At 36.6% G+C, this 22,141-nt stretch overlaps 1 pseudogene; it reads right to left on the bottom strand.

Annotated features, from left to right (window-relative positions):
• Window positions 1–1,522: 1,522 nt before the first annotated feature.
• On the bottom strand, window positions 1,523–2,201 carry LOC143639361 (serine/arginine-rich splicing factor 2 pseudogene; annotated as a pseudogene).
• Between the last annotated feature and the right edge of the window lie 19,940 nt (window positions 2,202–22,141).

The raw sequence follows: 22,141 nt of genomic DNA, 5'->3' as shown, positions 1-22,141 counted from the left end.
AGAAAACTACTCAGGAACAATTAAAACTAGTACATGAAACAGGATGCTGAATTGGCAATGTGAAGTTAAGAGGAGAAGTTGAATGGGGCTAGAGTTAGTGCCAGCAAATGCTGAGTTGAGAGAAGCCAAGGGATCAGAATGCACTTCCAAACTCCAAAGTCAAGCTAGGAACAACTCTCTCCCAGATTTATTCAAAGCGAGTCAGTTAAAGTGGAGGATTGAGCTGAATCATAGAAGTCAATTCAAGAAGATTCAGGGTTGATCCAGAGGAAGGTCATGAGGACCTTGGAGAAGAATGCTATGAAGCTATAGCAGATACGAGACTTTGCTAAATTAAAATATTTATATCTTGGATCTCTGAAGATTGGTACTCTGCTGTCTTGATAATTTATTGCTTATAAGGCAACATTTGAAATGGATGACCTCAAAGTATTTTTGTTTCACAATTTTATGAATATTGTTTCATAACTTAATGAATAAGAATATGACAGTGAGCTTTCTATTTTTATTTTTTAAACACTAAGAAAAATCTTAAACTTCAGAAAGTTGTCACAGAATATGCATAAGCCCCAAACATAGCATGTTAGCAGTCGTTGCAAAGTTATAAATCATTTGATTTCTTAAGATTTTTCATACTTAAGTTCATAAATGAAGACGAATGGATTTACTATTTTGGAGGTGAGAGGAAAAACTAAAGGTCTATTTATCATCTGCTACATGCACTCATGGTATTATGCACTCTTAGATATATGCAAGACCTAGGTAAATGAAAGTGTAGTTGTCAAACTTTAAAATAAATCAGGCAATCATTTGTTTCTCCACAACACATCATCCTAATGCAAGAGCTTTTCACTAGGAGAAAAAATGAAATGGCTGAGCGTTGCATACTGAAAACCACCGTTTTAACAACTGATATTACCTGTGTCTCAGTCACAAAAATTCGAGGTGTATTAGAATTGTTTGGTAAATTATCCTTTTAATAATCAATTCTTTTCACCTGAAATGTCTTCATACAAATGCATCTTTAGATTACAATTAAGATCAGAAGATAAATAGCACTTGTAAATAAATCTACAGTAACTTTTATAGGTTTTTAGTTTAAAGAGTGAAGGCAATAAAGATCTAATCACTACACAGTTTTGGACTACTAACAAGAAGTGGCTGCATACATTAAATTGTGAGGCCACAAATTATGTTAATCTGTTTACTTTCAAACCAAACAAGTGAGCATTCAAAAGAAGATGAAATTTTACTTCAAATGTATAAACTAGTAATGAAAACTGAAGTCTTTCGCTTCACTTAGAAGATATTCTAATATTGTTTTTCAAATAACAGAAACAAAATGCTATATAAAATAAAATTTACCACCTTAGGCCAAGGCTTAAAACAAGTAAAATGTTACACAATGTCATAAATTTTGTTTTCAATTGCTAGTGGCTTTTCCCAAGGACTCACCAACTGAGTATAACCCTTCTCCCCTCCACCCTAGTCCCTAGTCCTCAGATGGCTTGTTTGTAGTTCATTAACTTAGATGTGCACCTCCTTCTTTGGGACAATTGGAGACACTCTTGGATGGCGATTTGGACTTTGATTTCTTCTCATGTCCTGGTGGAAGGCTTCTGGACCTAGAGCGGGACCCGGTCAGTGATGGAGATCTTGACACTGAGGAGGACTTGGAGTTGGATCTTTGGGTAGATCTGGATTTAGAGGTTGATGGAGAGCTCCTGTGGAAATGAAAGCAAGAACGAGAGTGATCAATCGGATCGGGATCTCGGGACCAGGATTGGCTCCCGGTGTTGGAATGGCTCTGACGACTATGCCCTGGGCTACAGCTCTGGCCATTGTAGTTGTCACTATCGTAGGGCCACCTACCTGTGGGGCGACGTTCCCCAGCGGCAGCCTTGGTGGGAATCTAGGGAACGACCATAGCGGGCCATCTGCACCCGTAGCTCCCTGCCATCCAGTACGATCCCATCTAGGGCATCCATGGCATCCTCAGCGTGGTGCTTGTGGTGGAAACGGACAAAAGCGAAGCCTCGGGACTTTTTAGTGAAGCGATCCCGTGGGATGTACACATCCCCGACAGGCCCATACTTCTGGAAGACACGACGCAGGGTGTTGGGCGACGTGCGGTAGGTGAGGTTGTCCACCTTAAGGGAGGTCATGCCCTCCACATTGGGAGGAGGACGGCTGTAACTCATTGTACCTAAGAGGTTTGTCTGGGGACCTTTAAGTTTAGAGGGGTCATTAGGAGAGAGTAACCAACTGGGAGACTGAGCTTTGCCCAGAGGGCTGCTCTGGTTGCCTTGGGTTCCTTTGGCTCCGCCTCTTTTTCAGTTGTCTTATGCCTGTGGTGCTTAGAGATTTTAGAATGTTACACAGAACCCCGCCCATCACTAGAGCTCAGACCACCTGAGAGAGAGGAATGACTACATACCAATGTTTAAAAATGTGATCTTAATCATGACATGATCATTTTGTGACTTTACATATAAATCTAAGCATCCAGTTTTATGTACGTATAGATATAACTCTCTGACCTGAAGTATTTTCGCACGGATTCATATATGCCAGATATATGAATATTTTCATATTTTATTCGTATTTTAAAAGACAATCAAAAGTCAAACAAAGTTTAATCTGGTAATGGTTATAATACTACTGTTACAGGGTAGAACCCTTTCCTGAAATGGAGGCAGAGCAGAGACCCTCCCCCTCCCTTTTCAAATCATGATTCTTACAATCATGCCCAAAAGTTTTCAGATATGTCACTTAGAATAACAGGTGTGAGTTTATTAGAAGGGATAGGAAAAGGGAAAAGGGGAAACTCTTGAGAGTGGGGGTTGGGGGCGTGGGGGGCCTGGGGTGTCCTCTAAAAGAGGAGAAGTATGTTGTGCCTCCTGACCTCCAGTTTTATTAGGGTCCCAGGGCCATTTCCAGAGAGTCCCACCCAGGCCTACTTCTCTACTTTTGACTGAAAACAGGATGATATCGGACTTCCAAATCTACACTTTGCATGACAACTCTAGGTCATGTCGTGAAATCTGTTCTTACAGATTCTATGGTTAGGGGGATTTATTCTCACCTCCCTGAGTTCTGGGATCTGGTCTATATAAGAGTCACAAAAGTCCCCCTCACCTCCCTTCAGGATAACTTGTACTCTTTTTATTGGTGTTTAGGGCCTGTATCTCTCCTGCAGATAACAGGTAGTTTAATGTGGAATGTAACATATCCTGTTGACCAGGCAGGGCAATAGATAAATTGCTTTTTTTTTAATGACAGTATGTGGGGTCAGCACAGTGGGCCCAGTTTATAGAATTATTTCCTTAACTTCATGTTCCCACCACATATCTCTCTATTCTATATCACTAACAGGCAAAAAGAGATTGAGAGTCATCTATAGTGTATGAACTGTAATCACAAACTATTATAGGTCCCCTACTCTGCTATAGGCTGCTTGAAAATATGAGTTAAAGGTGTCATGATCTGTGATTCCAAATTATATAATTGAATATTATACAGTTTCGTAGACATTATTGCTTCCTCGTTAGTTTACCCAATATACTTTCTGATTACTGGAAGTCTACTTAATGTAATTTCCATTTTAAAAATTGGCTATAATAACAACAAAAAAGAAAATGATAACTATATGAAGGTTATGCATATGTTAATTTGCTTGATTGTTGTGATTATTTCATAATATATGTGTATCTGTGTATCAGAACATCAAGTTGCACATCTTAAAACTGGAAGATAATTTTAGAGTTACATTTGATCAAATAGTTGCATCTTTTATCATGAATTAAGTTCATTACACACCAATATGGGTTTGATAGTGATTGGGAAAAGTACAAAATATGTTATTAACTATGGGTCACCCTCAAAGAATATTGTGTATTTGCAAGTCATAGAACGCTCTATATTTTATGAAGTTTTCCCTAAGGACTCCTTGTACAATATTCCTGCTTCTTTGACATAGTTGTAGGCTTACTACTATGTGTATAGGACTGTTATATATTTTTAGCCATTTTTTCTTTTTAGATATACAGTAGAGTGTATTTTGATATATTATACACACAGAGTATATTATTTAAGATTCCATTCTTGTGGTTGTACATGATGTGTACAGGACTGTTTTAGATATCATATATTCTGTTTACCTAGTACATGAAAGAATTAAAATGATTGGTTAAATGTATTCTGTGATTGCTATAGAAACTTTACTTGATGTAAAGCATTAGAAACCTTTATATCAAAAGGCATTGGAGGGCTGGGGTTGTGGCTCAGTGCTAGAGTGCTTGCCTAGCATGTGTGAGGCACTGGGTTCAATTCTCTGCACCACATTAAGTAAATAAATACATAAAGATATTGTTATTGTGTCCAACTACAACTACAAATTTTTTAAAAGATTTTAAAAATTGGACAAAGTACTGTACTGCATAGTGTTGTTAGGGAAAGTAGAGATCAATAATGTAAATATACAGAACTAAAACAATTTTATAAGATTTAAATTATCAAGTTAACATATTGGTCTGAGAAGAAATATGAATTTTTACATTTAGGATATAGATACAAAATCTCGTTCAGCAGTTGATTACATGAAGTGATATGTGAATAAACCAATTTATCAATCAATCATTGAAAATCTATGAGCCACACTGTCAAGCAAATGAATATGATTATAAGTAAAACAGACATTGTGATTTTTTTCTTCCTTGACAAGCAAGTACAGTCAATATTTGACAGAATAAACTAAAGAAAGACTATTCACCAAACAGTATTTCAATATAAAACAATTATTTATATGAAAGCAGAAAATAAGAGATAAATATTAGATGATGTTTTCATCTCCATTCTATGAGCAAGGAGTGTTACTCTAGAGGTAGATATATCTGTGCCTTGGAGATGGATATATACTAATCATTAAGATGTTTCAAGTATTCCCCCTTTTCCAATTCCATGCCACAAAATAACCTTAAAATTGTGCTTTGGCTTCCCAAGAAAATATTTCTCCTGAGAGAAAATATACTGATCAATACATAAAAGTATTTGAAGTCCATTTAAAAGTAATATTTACAAATATAATTCAAAAATTTTATTGTAGTTACATTTAAATTAGTTACATTTCCAAATTTTTTATGACTTCAGACTTTTGAACCAGAACTAGTAAAAACCCCAAATATAATCCTGGAGTATGGTGATCCCCTCCAGGTCTTTTCAATTCTTAGTTCTAGGTAGGACTATCCTTCCTCAGTCATAGCTTTCTTATTGCCTTGTTGCCATAGTCAACTGCAATGCTCAGCAGTACATTAATTATCTTGGGGCAGGTCTATGATTTGTTTGCATCAAGACTCTTTAGTCCTGGTGTGTGGGGGACCTGCATATATTTCACAGAATTGTTTCCTAGTGAATTCTTGGAGGAAAATATCTAAGAGAGTCCTCTTGGGAAATATTCAAGTCACAAAACCTATCATTCTGTGAACCCTCAGCAGACTCACCCAGTGTTTTTCTTAATATAGTTAGAGGATTAGTAGTCTTAGGAAATGCTTTGGGAATAATCATATTTGTGTTGAAATATATTTGGAAAGTGCTAAATATACTAATCTTTCTTAGCAACTGACAGAGAATGTTAACATATTAAAAACTGAATGATAGAAAACAAAAATATTTGCCTAACATTTATGGCATCAGCATTTCATAAGAGCATTTCACCAAAGAACACATTTCCCCTTCTTCAACAACATCCATGCATAGTTATACAAACTATATATTCCAATATATTGGAAAGTCCAAATTCATTACTTTTTTAAATCACATAATAATTTTGTTGTTGTTATGTGCCTGCTCCTTGCTTATATGTCACATAGTGACAGAAAATGGAATTTACCCCATATATTTCAATTGAGCAAACTTTAATGAATGGGCTACTAAAGAGATGCATGCCAGTTAAGAAAAAGAACAAGGAATGGTTGGAATTCAGAGAGGAGAAACAGCATGAAGCTTTTACCACCTCTAAAGCAGAAGGGCAAGTGTCTTGGAAATGGGCATGCCCACTGGGAGAACTAATCATATAGGGATTCAGCAGTTGCTCAAGATGTCATAATGTGGAAGGAGTGGTGGTGTTATCCTCAACTTTTCTTTTCCTCATTTATATTCCAGTTAATGTTCCTCTTTGGCTTAACTCAAATACAAGCTAACAAGGGAACGTGAGATATGCAGTTTGAATAGGGCAATCTTCTAAGGCAACAGTATAGAGATGAGCATAAAATGAAGCAGAAGGTGTCAGCAAACAGAATTACTAACACATCTTTTATGTTAGTCCTGCCTCCCTAACATAGATTATGATTCCACACTATCTTATACTAACATATTCACAATAAGAAGGTAACTCTAAGCCCCTATGTTTCCTGCTTGATAATTTAAAACAAGTGCTTCATATTGCAAGAGAGATCTTTTAGGACGTTTCATTCTTGTTGTTTGACTGTTTTGTTTGTTGCCCCTGAAGTCCTTGTTCTTATTGAAATTAACTCCCTACCCTTTAACTCAGCTGAATTTGTAGTTATATTTTAAAGAATTATTGAGTGAGGAAAAAGATCAAACCTGATGAATAACATTGTCATAATACAATCCTAAGAGTCTTTCCGAATCCTTTCTGAATTTTTTTCACTCTATTCAGGTTTGTATTCTCTAAATTAAATCCTTATGTTGGAAGACTTGGGGTTTGCCTTATCAACTCATATTGGTCAGTTAGATGAATTGGATTATTTATCAGGGTCTGTTCCATGGCCAAAGTTGAATTTGGTCTTCTGCTATAGTTTTGGATGACAATTTATGACTTCTTATGTTTGTTGTCATACCTCAAGAACTGTATTGGGAAAAAAAATATAAATCTTACCCACTGAGGCAGAAAAAAAATGGTTTGGATTTGATATTCCTTCTATTGTCCCAATAGTACTTTCATGAAAAAGTAGATATAAAGATCATAATTTATTTCATAATATGATCAAAATAGCATGTAGCTAATGTTTTCAATCTTAGGCCTGATTAATCAGTGATGTGATGATTATGGGAGAAATTCTTCTCTCTCTCTATATATATATATCTATATGTCAGATTCTGCATCAATAGAACATAATATTTAAATTGTTTTATATTTAATGTTACTTTCTTAATCTTTTTTTTTTTGTACCAGGGATTGATACTAGGGATTGAACCCAGGGGTGATTAACCACTGAGCCACAGACTCAGCCCTATTTTGTATTTTATTGGAGACATGGTCTCACTGGATTGCTTAGGGCCTCACTAAATTGCTGAGGCTGGCTTTGAACTTTTGATCCTCTTGCCTCAGCCTCTCAAGCTGGGATTACAGGCATGCAGGCATGTTCCACCACACCCAGCCTCAGTTTATAATATTCTTAATAATGAAGTGATTTGAAGATTACTGAAGTTTTTTTCTTCCAGTCAATATCTTATTAACAACATGAAAACAGAAAAGAAGATGACAATGCATTAAAAAATGAGTTTTATTTCTCATCAAAAAAGTTGTTGATTCATTCTTCAAACACTGTTACTGGTTTTTAAAAATGAATACATAAAAACTGCTGAGAAATACAACTCACTGAATTCATGGTTTTCCCTTTACCTGGACTCACAAGTAATTATTAAAAATTTGTCCATGATCCTATCTACGTCAGCACCAACATTATATATATATATGGTTGTCAATGGACCTTTATTTTATTTATTTATATATGGTGCTGAGAATTGAACCCAGGGCCTCACACGTGCTAGGCAAGCACTCTACCACTGAGCCACAACCCGAGCCCCAACATTTTATTATAGTAACAATGATGATCACAGTGTCTTAAGTTTAGCTATGCCTTAATTGTAAATGATGGTATAAATATTCACTGACAGTTCAAAAATAATGAATTTGAAGGTAGAACCAGTAAACAATTTGTGCTACTTGATATCAAAAGATCTTCAAAAGAGAGAAAGTGGCAATGCCAGAAAAAAAAAAAGGACAATAAGAAAGAAGACAATGGAGACAAATGAGTGATTGAGAGACTCTAAAGAAAGCAATTGGATTCTTGTTTTCCAGACTCTAGTTAATGTGTTTTTTATTTATTTATTTATTTTTTGGTACTGGGGATTGAACTTTGAACTCAGGGGCACTCAACCACTGAGCCACATCCCTAGCCCTGTTTTGTATTTTATTAGAGACAGGGTCTCACTGAGTTGCTTAGCACTTTGCTTTTTGCTGAAGTTGTCTTTGAACTCGAGTTCCTCCTGTCTCAGCCTCCTGAGCCATTGGGATTACAGTTGTAGGCCACCACGCCTGGCTCAGTTTTTAAAAAAATAATTTAATAGTGAAAGAAATTAATTCCTAGCACATGTTCAAGCTGTTTTTCCATATTTCTTGATCATTTGAAACGATTAAGATTGTGTTAGAAGATCCAAGCAACTATCCTTTTTAGTAAATATGTTTCATAAATTTTTTTTTGTTGGTGATTAGGTATATTTCAAAAATAATCAGAGGCTGGGCATGGTGGCGCATGCCTATAATTCTAACGACTTTGGAGGCCGAGGCAGGAGGATCACAAGTTCAAAGTCAGTCTCAGAAACTTAGTGAGACCATGTCTCAAAATAAAAAATGGTTGGGGATGTGATTCAATGGTAAAGCACCCCCAGTTTAATCCCTGGTATGAAAAAATTAAAACAAGCAAAGAAACAAAGAACAAATCTCAACTAGACACAAGACGTTTGAAGCTGACCATAATAAACAGAGAATTTAGTCTAAAAGTTGATTTTAAGCTTACTTTTGCTTTCCTCGGTTCTTAACTTCCATTGAGAAATTTCCTGAGGTTCATGAGGCATGCCTCCCCAGAATCTATTAATTCTTTCCAAAAATTCAATTTATTGCTTTAGTTTTAGAGAACTTATTATTAGAACCATCTTCTCCTTAGGGATGGAAAGTATCACATTAGTTATAATGAACAGGCTAAAACAGTTAGCCCTTTCTTATCATAGGAGTTTGATAATTCTCAAAGTCCATAGGTTTTCCACTTCTCAATCATGCCCCTGGGGGATGAATAAAAGATTAAACAATATTGGAGAACCTCTAGGTCTGCTTTAAGGAAGCAATAGAAAAATTTTCATATTTGAGGGAGATAAGATCATAGAAAGGAAAGAGGTTGGTGAGGAAAGTGGAGGGGGAAGAAAGAAGAATGAGATTGTCTTATTTTACCTATTATTATTTCTTTAACCAAACAGTTTATCTTTGAATCCCTTAGAAATTCAGGACCCTTCTTACCAGAGTTTCCAAAAGTAGTAACTTACAAAGTGTTATGTAAACTAATAAAGAACTCCCTGAATATTTTATTATGATGAACAATGAAGGTATGCTAGTCACGCGTTACCAGAAACTTGCCATTCTAACAAAATTTTAGAAGAAATATAAACTGAAGAAATATTGAAGCCTTTTATATATGATATTTAAAAGAAATATCAAAGGTTTTGCTTTAACTTTATTTTGGGGGATCAGGGATTGAAACTCAAGGGCACTTGACCACTGAATCACATCCCCAGCACTATTTTGTGTTTTATTTAGAGACAGGGCCTCATTGAGTTGCTCAGTGCCTTGCTTTTGCTGACACTGGCTTTGAACTCAGCCTCCTGAGCCACTGGGATTACAGGTGTGTGCCACCATGCCGGGCTTAGCTTTAACTTTAGAAATTATATTTTAGGTCCAATATAATGTCTAGGGAACCAGCTAGTTTAAATCTCTTAAATTTTATTATGGAAAAAAATATTCATATTAAAGGAAGTAAAGCAGACTTTATTCAGGGAGAGAGAAGTTGAAATTAACTCTCACTTCTAGGACAAGTGGGAATTTGTAGTCAAGCAGCAGAGTTGGGATCAATGAATGAAAAATAACTCAGAAAAAAATTCTGAGGTAAGAGGCATCTGGCTTTCTGGCAAACCAACTTGACAGGATTGTTGTTAAAGACAGACCAGGGTGATAAGTTACATACAGAAGGTGGGGAATGAGGGATTTAGTAAAGTAATCAAAAATGGTCAGATACTACAGGTTGGGGGGATGAAGAATTTGGTTAGATATCAGTAGAAAGAGATTTTATTTGTGCTAAACTGACCCAGCAGGAGTCTTGCTAAGGATAGTCCGAAAGAAAACTCAGAAAAGCCTGACTCAAATTTAGCTAAGGACAGAGTCTATCAGTTTCCAAATTTACTCAAATATGCAATATCCTCTACTTTATTATTTGTGGTTTTACTTGTATGTTTCAGTTATTCATAGTCAACTGCTGACTAAAAATATTAAATAGTAAAATCTAGAAATAAGTAATTCATTAAGTATTAAATCATACACTATACTGAGCAATGTGATGAAATCTCATGCTCTTCACCTCTGTCCCACTGAGGACATGAATCACTCCTTTGTCCAGTGTATCCACACTGTGTATACTCCCTGTCTGTTAGTCACTTAGCTATCTTGGTTGGTTATAAGACCAAAGTACTTATATTCAATAAATCTCATGTACTAGCCTAACGATACATCATGATGACTATGTCATTCACCTCACTTCATCACATCACGTAGACACTGTATCATATCACATATTCAGAAGAAGCAGCCTGAGTAACGTATTATATGAAATTTTGAGAATTTTTATCACAACATATTGTTCTGACTGTTCAATTTTTCAGGTTATTATTCATCTCTTACCATCTCTAATCCCTAATTTATAAATTAAACTTTATCATAGCATTTGGTATAATATGGATTTCAAAAACAACCAGAAATCAAAGCCAGACACATAACATTTAAAGTTGATGATAATAAACTGACAGAATTTAGTCTAAAAGAGGATTTTAAGCTCATTTTTACTTTCTTCATTTCCTTATGTCCTTTAAGAAACTTCCTGAGGCATTCTTCTCTGGAATCTCTCCCTCTCCTGTATCCATCTTTCTCTCATATATATGCATGCATGTATTACATGTATAATACACAAATATGTGTGAATAAACATAGATTAGCCCCCCACATTCTTGTGAGTTCCATATGAGAATCAAAAATAGAAAAAATTTGTCTCTGTATTGAACACATATGGACTTTTTTCTTGGTGTATTCTCTAAACATACAGTCTAACAACTATTTTAATTGTATTAGGTATTTTAGGTAATCTATAGATGATTGAGAGTATACGGGGGATTGTGTAAGTTATAGGCAGATACTATACCATTTTATATGAGAGACATAAGCAGTTGCAGATTGTGCTATATGAAGGGGGTTTTGGAATCAATTCCCCATGAATACCAAGGAAAAGATGTACATATATTTCAGTACTACATGAAGTTTCAGGTATTATTGGGGGTCTTGGAAAATATACTCTGAATAAGCAAGGACTACTATATATCACTGAGTTCTACAAGAAGACAGGCACTCTAGACCTTTACAATTGTGTTTCTAAAACTTTAATGTCCTTAGAAATCACCTAGGGACTTAATAAATGCACATTGTGATTCAATAGGTTTTTTGGTTGGCCTGATAACTTTTATTTCTAACATGCTCCCAGATGAGATTAAGGCTATATCTACACACCCACTTTGATTAGCAAAATGTCATTGCTTAGAATTTAGTCAGGCAGATCAAAATTGGAATCAAGGCTTATTTATTTACATATTGTCATTTTACTTTGGTGAATTTCAGTTTCTATGTTTCAGTTTCCTAATCCGTAAAACTGAATCAAGAGTACCTCTCTTATAACATTTTTTAACCATTAAATAAAGCACCCTTAAATATTAATATTGTGGACACTAAATGGTGACTGGTACATGGTAAAGTTTTTTTTTGTTTGTTTGTTTTTTTTTACTGGCAGTTACTTTTATCTTTGGGTGAATGCCTGATAATGATTTAATGATTTCTAGATAAAGTATATTTTTTAGTTGTAGTTGGACACAATACCTTTATTTCAATTATTTATTTTTATGTGGTGCTGAGGATTGAACCCAGGGTCTCTGCACGGGCAAGGCGAGCGCTCTACCACTGAGCCGGAACCCCAGCCCCTAGGTAAAGTGTCTTATATTTAACAGTCTTCTGTTAAAAACTAGGATGCTAGATAATAAGAATAGTTATTTTTTTATGTTAGAATTTCAGCCCTTATAATATATGCATTTTCTATTCTGTTATCTAAAGTAGAGAAGATAGAAGTACTAGAAAGGGATAGAAGTTCCTCATAAAATGGATGAGTGCTCTTGAAACATTCAACTCACAGAAAAATGGTCTCCTTTCATTCTATCAAATGGCTTTAAGCTTGTCATATCAACAAGTGCAGGGACATAGCACAGACAGAAAAAATTCTAATGCCAAGAAGGTACAATTTTTTTTAAAGAGCAATACTACAAAAACGTAGGAGTTTAATTATGAATGAAATAATTCTATATCACAGAATGGAAAATAATTTATTTTCTAAAACAATATGGCCTGACATTCATGGTGCCTTTTTTTTTTTTAATTTGACTTTTATCTTTTTAAGCCTCATAGCTCCCTCCTGTGTTTATAGTGGAACTAGACCTTTTCCATCTGCCTGTGCTACATCTCCTTATTTGTTCCACAGAATTTAAATAAGCTTCATTAACTACATTTCTCAGTCATCAAGTTGAAATTAAAATATATTATAGCCTTGACAAGTCACAGTAGAGCACTAGGAAGGAATTTTCTAGTGCAAAGTACCTATATGTATTCAAAGTAAAATGTGTATTGATTTTTTTCTGTCTTTTTAAAATACTCTTTTCAATTATAGAAACTACTTATATCAAATGGAATTTTGTTAACCTGTTTATAAGCTATTGAAACTATCTTCAGTCTACATCCCTAAAATTAATTTACCATGGATTTAACAAGTGGTTGTATGCAATTTATTATGCAAAATACCACAAGAAATAAAAAAAGCTTGGTTCCTTTCTTTTTGCCTTATAATCATACATGGAAAAGTTAATGCTATAGAAAAAGCACATTGCCTTAGCCTCAGGTTTTAAGATATCTCTAATTACCCATATGATCTTTTTTTTTTTTTTTTAAAGAGAGAGAGAGATTTTTTAAAATATTTATTTATTTATTTTAGTTCTCGGTGGACACAGCATCTTTGTTTGTATGTGGTGCTGAGGATCGAACCCGGGCCGCACGCATGCCAGGCGAGCGCGCTACCGCTTGAGCCACATCCCCAGCCCCAACCCATATGATCTTTGAGCATGGTGGTTATCTTCATACCAGGAATTATGGTTACCTCTGTATGTAATGAGGGGAAGACTGGCTAGTATTTCCCAAATTTGAGGGGTCATGAACTCTTTTAGAACATTGTTACAAGTCAGCTATTCAAGCCCCTCCTCTGATGCAGTAGACTTGGGGCCGCACACAGGTGAATCCTTTTATCAAACAAGTTAGGGATATATACAGGCATACACTTTCTAAGTTTGTTCATCTGGAATATTCTATTGTTTCAAAAAATAACTAAAATTCAATGAAAGGTGTAATATCATATGAATGAGGTGCAACTGCTACTAGGATTTATTAAAGAAGGGACTGGGACTGGGGTTGTGGCTCAGTGGTAACGCGCTTGCCTAGCATGCATGAGGCACTGAGTTCGATTCTCAGCACCACATACAAATAAAATAAAGGCCCATCAACAACTAAAAAATATTTTTTTAAAAAAGGGACTAATTCTATCTCAGATTATCAGGGAAGTTTTTACCCTTTAAAAGACAGATATGCTATTAGAACCTATGAAAAAGGGAGAGTAGCAGGTGGGAGTACAGAGAGACTAAAACATAGAGTAATAAAAGGAAACGGAAGGGATGGGTATGTAGTTCAGTGGTAGAGTACTTGTTTCACATAAATGCAAGGTCCTGGGTTCAATCCCAGCATGAAAAAATTTTAAAAAGTAAATGGAGCTGGATGCAGTGGCACATGCCTGTAATCCCCATGATTTAGGATTCTGAGGCAAGAGGATTGAAAGTTTGAGGCCAACCTCAGCAATTTAGCAAGACCTTGTCTCAAAAAAACAAAACAAAAAAAAATGGAAAGAAAGAAGGAAAGAGCTGAGGATATAGCACAGTGGTAAAGCTATACCCCCAGCCTCCCTGCAAAAGTAAAAGTAATGTAAGTTTGGTAATATAACCTCTATTAAGAGTATAAAGAATATTTGGTGTTGGGGTTATAGCTCAGTTGTAGAGCACTTGCCTAGGATGTGTGAGGCACTGGGTTTGATTCTCAGCAAATCAAATTTATTTATTTATAAAAAAATAAATAAAATAAAGGTCCACTGACAACAAAAAATGTTTCTTAATATTTTAAAGTGTAAAGTATAAAGATCATTTAATGGATCTGTGCACGGTAAAGGTGAAAATGTAAAATTCTTTATGTAAAGAAGATGCTTGAATTGTGGCTAAGAAGATTGGACTTAGTTTGTTTATAAATGGTATCCACCAACAGTGTTGTGGTTTGGATATGAGATGTCCCTCTAAAAGCTCATAATGTTAGACAATGCAGGGATGATGTTTGGAGGTGAATGATTATATTATAAGAGCTATAACCTAGTCAGTGGATCCATCTAGTTTGAATGGATTACTGAGTGGTGACTGTGGGCAGGTAGGGCATGGCTGGAGAAAGTAGGTCACTGGTGGTATGCCCTTGGAAAATACATTTTGTTCTTGACTCTTCACTCTATTTCTTTGCTTTCTGGTTGCCATAAGCTGAGAAGTTTTCCTCCACCATGCCCTTCTGTTATAATGTTCTGCCTCACTTCAGGCCCGAACTCCACCTCTGATATTGTAAGCCCCAAATAAACTTTTTTTTCCTCTCAGTTGTTCTTATCAGGTATTTTGTTCATGGTGTTGAAACACTAATATGACTAGCAATGTTTTTTTGTTGTTGTTATTGTTGTTTTGGATACTGGGGTTGAACTCAGGGGCACTCGACCACTGAGCCACATCCACATCCCTATTCTGTATTTTATTTAGAGACAGGGTCTCACTGAGTTGCTTAGCACTTCACCCTTGCTGAGGCTGGCTTTGAACTCTCAGCTTCCCAAGCTGCTGGGATTATAGGTATGCACCACTGGGCCCGGCTACAACTAGTAAATTTTTAAGCTCAATCTATATATTCAGTAAGGAGCACATTAGAAGTAGAAGAAATAAAGATAAAACAGGAATGCCACTTAGAATAGTTTTGATGTGGTTTGTCTCCCAAAGGTCCATGTATTAGAGGCTTTGTCCCCAGGGTGGAACTATGGGTAGATAATGTTGAAACTTCAAGAGATGGGGCCTGCCCTCAGAAGTATTTAAGTTAGTTCTTGTGGAATCCATGGATTCTTGTGAGGGTGAGTTGTTATAAAAGCTTAAGTCTCTCTTTGGCTTCCTGTTTTGAGAGGTGATCCTTCCTTCAACATATACTCCTACCATGATGCCTTCAGGCCTTTGCCAAATACAAACAATTGAAGCCACCATATCTTGGTTTGTTAGTCTCCAAAAGTGTAAGCTAAATAAACATTTTCTCTGTATTAAGTTAGCCTGTCTCAGGTATTTCACTACAGTAATACATAGCAGACTTACATATCACTAATAAGATTTTAGATGGCTTAGGTATGAAATTAGCCATGAATATGCACATTGAAGCTGGAAATCATAATTGTGGTTAAGGGAGATCTCTGAAGATGGGGTTGGGAGTTGGGACAGAAAGGACTTTACTGGGAAAAGAAAACTGACAGGGAAAAATTGTCCTATCTTAGAATTCAGTGAGGTAACAGATTATATTTTATATATTTTCTAATTATTTCTTTCAATTATTAGAATATTTTTGCAGAAACAATACCATCATGTTTCCAATATCCTTTTATATTTCTTTCTTTCAGTATCATGGTGTAGATAATATTGTAGATATATTATTGTTCACAGTTTCAGTCTATTGTCAGTTGGCCCTGTTGCTTTGAGGCCTGTGGGAAGACAGTATGTCCTGGTGGGAATGCATGACAGTGGAAACTGCATATGTCTTGAATATACAAGCCATAATCAATGCCAGACCTTCCCATAATCCCTGGCTCTTGTTTCAGTCCTGAGGGTACCTGGTAGGCATGAATAAGACCATTTATGAGCTGGCATTAAATAGCACCAGTCATGAGTTACCTTGGGCCTGGTGTTCCCAAAGCATCAGCAATGATGAAGAGGAAATGTGGGAAAAAAGGCCAAAGGAATTTGTGGTATAACTTGGAATACTCTTTATTCAGGATAATATTTATTCATTCTATTTCTGGTTTCAGGATATTATAAAATATGTGGGAATCACTAATTTTGCTACTGAATTTACAAGGTAAAGTTGAGGCAAAATCATTCTTGGTATCTTTCTTAATTTCTTAGGGTTGCCAAAACAAATTGGCACAAATTTGGTGAATTAAAATGGTAGCAGTTTTATTTCTCATTGTTCAAGAGACCAAAAGTCCAAAACTAAGGAGTTGGCAGGACTGGTCCCTCCTGGAGATTCTGAGAAACCATTCTGTGTCTCTTTCTTTGTTTCTGGTGGTTTCCAGAATCTTTAGTGTGCCCTGGTTTGTGCAGCATGATGTGATTAACAGCCTCTGTCTTCACATGGCTTTTGTCTCATGTCACTCTTTCCTTTGTTTGTTTTTCTGTGTCCAGATTTCCCTTTCTTTACTCTTACAGTGACACCAGTCATTGGATATATTGCCTGCCCTCTATGGGGAGGTTGCCAGTGCCTCCCCAGGAGGTCCCTTTTCCTGCCCAGGAGGGTATAAACCACCAGAGAAAATAAGTCAGGAATATTTAATGAAGAATAAAAGGCAGAGTCAGCATTATAGTTTTGAAGCAGAGCACCTGATAGGGAGCTGGAGCTGGACAATTAGAAAATGGCTCCTGTGGTTTATTTAAGGGAGTACATCAAAGGCAGGGATAAGGTTTCAGGAGTGGAGTCTTACTTCCTGATGTCTTGCAGTCAGCAGGTTGATTGGCATCTTGCACCTATCTCTGAGAGGCTGTGTGGCTGTAGCATGTCACCCCATCTCTGTGTGGGACCAGGCAGAGCTGAATAGGGCTTACATGTGTCTGGGTGGTCTTGGCCAGAGGAAGTTTCCACTGGATGTTCTCAGATACCAGATTCTCCTATTCATTGGTTGCAATGCCAGTGTAGTCCACACATAGCTCACTGATGGCTCTCAACAGCCCTCAGTCCAGGATGATTTCATCTTGAGATCTGTAGCTAATTACTCTATTTATAAATACCCTATTTACAGATTAGGTCACATTCCAAAATTCTGAGTGAGCATGAATATTTTTTGGGAGACACTCTTCAATCCACTGCAAGATTTATCTATGTTTGTTCTTTTCACACACTTTTTTTTTTTTTAAATGAAAACTTGCACAGAACTTCCAGATATAATATTTGGAAATAAGAGAGTTGAAATTGGTTTTGGAAACCTCAAATGCTGGACTTTTGCTTTTTTCTGAGGTAACTATATGGATCTTAAAAATAACATAAAGGAAAATATCGAAATCCATTAATTGTAACACTGACTAGAGTGCTACTTATCTTAAAAAATAAACCTACATTTGGAAATCAAAATTGAAATAAAGAACTATCCAGAGGTCCAATACAGATTCAATATTAGTAGAATATCATTTGTACTATAGGCAGTTTTATTGCTGAGTAACACAGAATTTATAACTCAGTATATTCACAAATAGTAAATTTAGTGGCCTCAGATACAATTTACCAGGGGCTCTCTGTGTTGATAGCTAGTGCAAATATATTGAGGGGTGAGTAGGGTAATATTCCTGTAAATGTCTTGAGTGTATATCTCCAATGCCAAGTTTCGTGCTTGATTTATATTAAAGGATCAATGAAAATTAAGGAAGGAATATATTTTATACAGCAAGTTTTGGATATTAAATACCATGTGCTCATACTAGAAGTTAATAAGATAGCTTAGTCAAAATTTTTCCATGTATAATTACATTGTTTCTTATCCAGCATATATATGTTCTACTGCTTCCAATTTTGTTCCATCTTGTTATGCAGTGATCTTGCTTCATTATTGTCTCTGTCCTGATTGCAGTTTCTTTAAAGTGGTTAATAACAAAATCTTCAGCCTTTTTCATTGCTTTTATAATTACTTAAAATTCAGACTCTAAACCGAGAAATACTGCCTAGGCAGTATTCCTCCAGTGACCTCTCTAGTTCACTTTACCTCTTCTGAACTGTTTTGATTGATAGCCTTCTTCTGTTCATTTTTTAATCATTAAATATGACTAACCAAGCCAGTTCTATTTGTATATGTGAGAGGTAGGACCCTTATCTCTTAAACATGCTGGTTTGTACTAAACCCCGGATAGCATAGCTAGTATTACACTCAGTTATAATTCAAATTAACAGTCTTTGGAATTCATCAACCACATTAGAAAAAAAAATGTTAAATGCTGTTTCTTTCCAGATAAGCTTTAGTCATAGTAGGAAAAAGTCACTGAACAACAGCAGATCTAATGTGTACTCGGAGCATCACCTAGTGGCAAAAGTATAAATTGCATATGACATAGGATGGAGGAAAAAAGTGACAGCTGCAATCTAATTAGTATTAAATTTGGTCTAATACTGACATATTGTTGAACTTAATCAAAGAGAGAAGCAGGAAAAATAAGGTAAAAATAGGAAAGAAACTTTTGAAAAATTAAAAAAACACATGTGTGGCTTTAAGTGAAGTAAAGGAGGAACATGAGCAAAAGAAAATGAAAGAAAAAAAAATTAGGGACAGATTTGATGGATCCAGTACTCTGATGATTCCATGTTTTTCTTGGTTCCAAAGGTTCCCAGGGTGTTTTACCACTGAGCTATATCCCCAACACTTTTGTATTTTTTTGAGACAGTCTTATTAAGTTGCTGAGACTGGCCTCAAACTGTGCTCATCCTGCTTCAGCCTCTGCAGTCATTGGAATTGCAGGTGACCGTCCTGCTTCAGCCTCCCCACTCATTGGGATTGCAGGGGCGTGCCACTTACATTTCTTAATAACTCTTATGTTTTAAATATCATCATCTTAATTTGTAATGCATTTCTTTTTTCTTTATTAATTTATTTTTAAATTGACAAGTAAAAATCTTATATATTTTTGGAATATGACATGGTTTTATTTAATTAATTTATCCATCTATTTATTTATTTAATGTGGTGCTGAGGATAGAACCCAGTGTCTCACATGTGCTAGGCAAGCACTGTACCACTGAGCTACAACCCCAGCCCCACAACATGATGTTTTGATATATGTATACTTTTAAGAAAAATTAATGAGAATTAATGTGGTTGGCAGTTCTCTTTACTTTTCCCATACGCAGTCACTCCTATTCTCTTTTACTCTGGTAAAGTTAACTGTATTTTCATTTTGTCACAATGGGCAGGAACAGATACCATGTGTGTTTCATTAAGAACTGTTTCTTTCCAGTGGCATGGAATATAGCCACAGTTCCTACCCTAACAATACTTTCCCCTTCTTCAAGATCCAGGTTTCTGCATACCCTTGGGAAGCTTGTCATTCACATAATACCACTGTCCTTTTCTATCAAAATGTGAGGTTAATAAAAGGTTCCAACTATTTCTTATTTCTGTACACACAGCTGCTTTGTATCAAATTTATTTTGACCTTACAGGTTTTATCAATTCAGACATAAAAATAGAGTGAGATTATTTAGAAATCATGGCCTGTTTTCAGAGTGTCATTCCATCGATGAGCTATTTAATATCAAACACGTGTGTTTTCCAAACCAAATTTTGTCAAGTTGTATGCAGATTGCACATCTGTATCTAATTATGTTTGTTTTTTCAATTCCTTAAACAAACTGATTTATCTCCTAGGCTTCAGTGGTTTGCTTTGTGTACATGTAGGACATGAAGGGCTGTACTTCTAGTTACGATTGCCACTTATGCTCTGCTCTACTGTGTTTAATCCCACAGAGAGTATTGCATACCATAAAACAATTGAATAGAAAAAGAAAAGCATAATTCAAAATTTCACAATCGGGGATCATAGAGTTTCTGTTCAACTTGATTGGATTAAGAGATACCTCAGGTTAAAAGGCTTTTAGGGGTGTCATTTGAGGGTGTTTCCAGAAATGATTGGATGTAGAATAGCCAATTAAGAGGGAAATCCCCCCCTCCCAAATGTGAGCAGCACAGTCCAATAGATTGGGGTCCTGAATAAAGAAAAAAAGTGGGGGCTGGAGTTGTGGCTCAGCGGTCAAACACTCGCTTAGCACGTGAGGGGCCCTGGGTTCCATCCTCAGCATCACATAAAAATGAATGAATGGAATAAAGGTATTGTGTCCAACTAAATAAAAAATAAAAATAATAAAAAGTGAAAGAACCAGGAATCTGATGCAGACACAAGCCCTGTTCTTCTTGAGCTGGTGCTTCCATTGCTGCTGAGGTCACATGAAGACATTGGACTCCAGCTCTTTTACTCTCTCAAGCGGACTCAGGGAGTTTTCAGGCCATTGGTTCTAGACTGGGACTAACTCATTGGTCTTTTCCTTCCTTTCTCAGAGCTCCAGCTTCTTGAACTGAACAGCTACTGGTTCCTTCAGCTCTCCAGTTTGTGGACAACCGTTGTGGGACTCTTCATCTTTTGCTCCTGTAAGCAAATCTAATGAATCCCCTGTTTAGAATCATCTATATCTCCATTTCCTGTTGGTTCTGTTTCCCAGCATGAACATGTGGCCTCATGGCGAGTACATTATGATAAGTTAACATAGGAAGAGAAGACTAGGGCCTGGTTTACAGATGATTCTGCACAATATGCAGCTATCATCCAAAAATGGACAGCATCAGCACTATTTCTCCTCTCTGGGACGGCAGGACAGTAATGAAGGGAAATCTTCACAGTGGGCAGAACTTTGGGTAGTGCACCTAGTTGTGCATTTTTCTTGGCCAAATGTGCAATTGTACACCAATTCATGGGCTGTAGCCAATAATTTGGTGCCACAGTCCGGCTGGCTGGGCAAAATAACCGGGGCGGGGGGGGGGAGGGTGACGAGCAACTTGTGAAGGTTGACACAGCAGGAGTGGGAGCCGTTTATTGTAGGACAGGAGGTGTATATATACATTCCACACAGCTTATCTTAATTAACATAAACTAGATACATCAGTCAACCAATAAGGAATCTCCACACTTAATGGCTCGCTGGAGTTACTTCACAAACCACTCCCTCTGGCATTTTGCCAGGCGCCATCTAGACTTGTTTACAGACTCTAACAGTTTGGTTGGATGTTCAGGGACCTTTAAAGAATAGGATTGGAAAATTGATGATAAAGACATTTGTAGAAGAAGTAAGTGAAGATATTTGTGTCCTATGGAAATGCTCACCAAAAGGTGACCTGCAGAGGAGGACTTTAATAATCAAGTGGATGGGATGATTCATTCTGTGGATAATGGTCAACCTCTTGCCCCAGCCATCCCTGTCATTACCCAATGGGCTCATGAACAAAGTGGCTATGGTGGTGGTGAACGTTATGCATAAGTTCAGCAACACGGACTTTCACTCACCAAGGCTGACCTGGCTATGCCACTGGCAGGAACCAATACTAAGCCCCCTATATGGTATCACTCCCTGGGGTGATCAGCCAGTGACCCTGTGGCAGGTTGATTACATTGGATTACTTCCATCATGGAAAGGTCAGCAGTTTGTCCTTACTAGAATAGACACTTACTGTTGGTATGAATTTGCCTTCCTTCATATAACACTTCTGCCAAAACCACTATCTGTTGACAAAAGAATGACTTATCCATAATTATGGTATTCCACACAGCATTGCTTTTGACCAGGGAACTCACTTCATAGCCAAAGAGGTGCAGGAGAAGGGATGGGATAAGGGAAGAACAGTGGGATGAATCTGACCTAACTTTCCTATGAACGTACATAAATATACCACAGTGAATGCCAGGATTATGTACATCCACAAGACACTAATTAAAAATTGAGCACCGTGGCATGTGCCTGTAATCCCAGCTGCTCGGCAGGCTGAGGCAGGAGGATTGGGAGTTCAAAGCCAGCCTCAGCAACAACAAGATGCTA

The sequence above is a fragment of the Callospermophilus lateralis genome, chromosome X (assembly GCF_048772815.1).
Source record: "Callospermophilus lateralis isolate mCalLat2 chromosome X, mCalLat2.hap1, whole genome shotgun sequence".
Taxonomy (NCBI): domain Eukaryota; kingdom Metazoa; phylum Chordata; class Mammalia; order Rodentia; family Sciuridae; genus Callospermophilus; species Callospermophilus lateralis.
This window is presented reverse-complemented; position numbering and strand designations above follow the sequence as displayed.